This window comes from Engraulis encrasicolus, chromosome 21, assembly GCF_034702125.1.
Source record: "Engraulis encrasicolus isolate BLACKSEA-1 chromosome 21, IST_EnEncr_1.0, whole genome shotgun sequence".
Lineage (NCBI taxonomy): Eukaryota > Metazoa > Chordata > Actinopteri > Clupeiformes > Engraulidae > Engraulis > Engraulis encrasicolus.
In genome coordinates, this window is record NC_085877.1 from 1,142,115 (window position 1) to 1,145,450 (window position 3,336).

General features: G+C 41.3%; 1 long non-coding RNA gene across 3 annotated transcripts; it reads right to left on the bottom strand.

Annotated features, from left to right (window-relative positions):
• Positions 1 to 520: 520 nt before the first annotated feature.
• LOC134437177 (uncharacterized) lies at positions 521 to 3,336 on the bottom strand. Of its 3 annotated transcripts, XR_010032338.1 has the most exons (5): positions 3,198 to 3,336; positions 2,537 to 2,627; positions 2,021 to 2,111; positions 1,315 to 1,405; positions 521 to 1,082 (listed from the first exon to the last, which is right to left on the bottom strand). It is a non-coding gene; the product is annotated as an uncharacterized LOC134437177 (long non-coding RNA). The 3 variants fall into 3 exon arrangements; XR_010032340.1 differs by lacking the exons at positions 2,021 to 2,111; positions 2,537 to 2,627; XR_010032339.1 differs by lacking the exons at positions 2,021 to 2,111; positions 2,537 to 2,627; positions 3,198 to 3,336 and adding an exon at positions 1,512 to 1,974.

Here is a 3,336-nt window from a genome sequence, read left to right on the forward strand (position 1 = left end):
GTCGTAGAACTGGTGTGTTTTTATCACGTTTTGAGGGAAATCACCATTAGCTTAGCCAGGAGCCCGCCACTTACCTATGAGATGCTAACTTTCTTGGTAGCTTTTGACTGTAATCGCAAAAGCGTTGTGTTCATTATTTACACTACAAATATTAATTCGTTAAAAACTAATCACATACACTTGTATGTCTATAGATCTCTAGCAGTGAGACGCAGGCCAGCTTTAGCCTTTATGAGGCTGCATCAGACCTGCCAAAAACATGCATCGTTGCATGCAGGCAGAGTGAAGAGGATCAGGGCAGAGACGTGTAGTCCCTACACACGACTCTGAATCAGTGGCATGGAGCAGGGCCATGGATCTGTCATGTGGACTAAATAAATTATAATAAAAAAAAAGACAACAACTGTATAACCAGTACTTGAGTGGGTCAATTAATTTAAAAAAAAATGTATTTATGTATGTTTTGAACACAGAAATACACTGGATGCTCACTGCTATGGTGCCAAGTTAGACAATAACCTAGTGTGAATATGCATTTTTAATACTGTATACCTTTTGTTATTAACTGTGTGAAGGCATAGCATAATGGTAGAACATCATACAGACACTTGGAATGCTTTGTAAGCATCAAACTGTTGACAGAGCACGACACGCATGAAGAATTCACATAGGCCTAAGAGTAAGGTTTGAGGTTTCTTTTTGCTCAGCGTAACAGTAATACAACAACAAAACTGTACACTTCATAGTTGCAAAACTGAGCTAATGGAACATATTTACAGCAATGCAAGTGATAATGATAAAAAACAAGAAACAGATAGAGCAGTCCAGTTTTGGGTGCAAAACACAGGTAGTGTAACAGATGTAAAGAAACTGGCCATAATACAAACGAAACATCTGGAGTTGTTTTGGAATGGTGATGTGGGAGAAGAAATGGAGCCTATGCAATCCTACAGAGTGTGGAAGGCCAAAACAGGACACAGGCTTGTCAAGTGATCCGGTTTCTGTAGTACCGAGTAGTAGTAGTCTGTAGTATGGAGCCTCTGCAGGTGTCATGCAACTCACAGCACTCCTGAGTGTTGTGCCTGTCAACAACACAGACATGCAGCGGTCATACTCAACGTGTAACATTGAAATAGACAGAAAATTAAAACTGTAAAAGGGGTCTATGCTGCTGTATATGAACAACAAATATCATTATCAGTGAATATGGTACACCTGGAGCAATTAAGTGAAGAACCAGATGAAGGTGGGAGACAAGCTGTATGAAGACGAGCAATGAAATGAAGAATCACATTGTAATAACAATATACACACCATGACTGTGAAGGTGGAAGACAAGGTGTATGAAGAAGGGCCGGAAATCTGTTCAGGGGTCATCAGTCAATGATGAGTGAATATGACACAGCTGGAGCAATGAAATAAAGAAACACATGAAGTTAGGAAGGGCACTGACAATCTGTTCAGGGGTCATCAGTGAAGTAAAGAATCACATAGTAATAATAACAACACACCAAGCAGTGAATGTGGGGAGGGGGCAAGCTGTATGAAGAAGGGCCGGATATCTGTGAATGATGAGTGAACATGACACATCTGGAGCAATGAAATAAAGAAACACATTGTTACAATATACACACCAAGCTGTGAGTGTGGGGGCAAGCTGTATGAGGAAGAGCAATGACAAAGAAACACATGAAGTTGGGAAGGGCACTGACAATCTGTTCAGGGGTCATCAGTCAATGATGAGTGGATATGACACACCTGGAGCAATGAAATAAAGAATCACATGAAGTTAGGAAGGGCACTGACAATCTGTTCAGGGGTCATCAGTCAATGATGAGTGAATATGACACACCTGGAGCAATGAAATAAAGAAACACATGAAGTTCTGGGGTAATCAGTGAAGTAAAGAATGACATAGTAATAATAACAACACACCAAGCTGTGAATGTGGGGAGGGGGGCAAGCTGCATGAAGACGAGCAATGAAATGAAGAATCACATTGTAATAACAATATACACACCATGACTGTGAAGGTGGAAGACAAGCTGTATGAAGAAGGGCCGGAAATCTGTTCAGGGGTCATCAGTCAATGATGAGTGAATATGACACACCTGGAGCAATGAAATAAAGAAACACATGAAGTTCAGGGGTCATCAGTGAAGTAAGGAATCACATAGTAATGATAGCAACACACCAAGCTGTGAATGTGGGGAGGGGGGCAAGCTGTATGAAGAAGGGCCGGATATCTGTGAATGATGAGTGAACATGACACACCTGGAGCAATGAAATAAAGAATCACATGAAGTTAGGAAGGGCACTGACAATCTGTTCAGGGGTCATCAGTCAATGATGAGTGAATATGACACACCTGGAGCAATGAAATAAAGAAACACATGAAGTTCTGGGGTAATCAGTGAAGTAAAGAATGACATAGTAATAATAACAACACACCAAGCTGTGAATGTGGGGAGGGGGGCAAGCTGCATGAAGACGAGCAATGAAATGAAGAATCACATTGTAATAACAATATATACACCATGACTGTGAAGGTGGAAGACAAGCTGTATGAAGAAGGGCCGGAAATCTGTTCAGGGGTCATCAGTCAATGATGAGTGAATATGACACACCTGGAGCAATGAAATAAAGAAACACATGAAGTTAGGAAGGGCACTGACAATCTGTTCAGGGGTCATCAGTGAAGTAAAGAATCACATAGTAATAATAACAACACACCAAGCTGTGAATGTGGGGAGGGGGCTGTATGAAGAAGAGCAATGAAATAAAGAATGCTACTGTAATAATGTTCAATGTCAGACAGTGAATGCTTACTCGCTACGCTAACCACATGCAGCTACATGCATTCAAATAGCTGGGAAGATCAAACCACGAATGTACACGGGTAATATGGCGTTATATGAATGTGGGAAGTAGAAAACACAGTCGTTTATGATACAGATAGTAGCGCATTGTATAGGATTGTAACGTAGCCACTTGTGAAGTTGGACCGGAGCCAAGCCGCTATGCTAACTTAAGCTACCAGAAGTGGTTATTCATTCCTAAACAGCGTTCGTCTTTAACATCGACATCGCAATTTTCATGCAAACCACATGCAATTACATAATTGAAGGCTATACTTTAGACAACGGATACTGAAACACAGAAAACATTTCGATTTGTTCTCCCATTTATCAACTTACCGAGAAAGGTGTCGACAGTCAAACGAAAGTCTACGGGGCCCACTTCCGGATATGGAACTTCTTGAAGTCTACAGGGAGGAGCCATGACACGGAAAATAGACCCCGCCCCTTGCCCACGTATGCCAATGGGATATACACA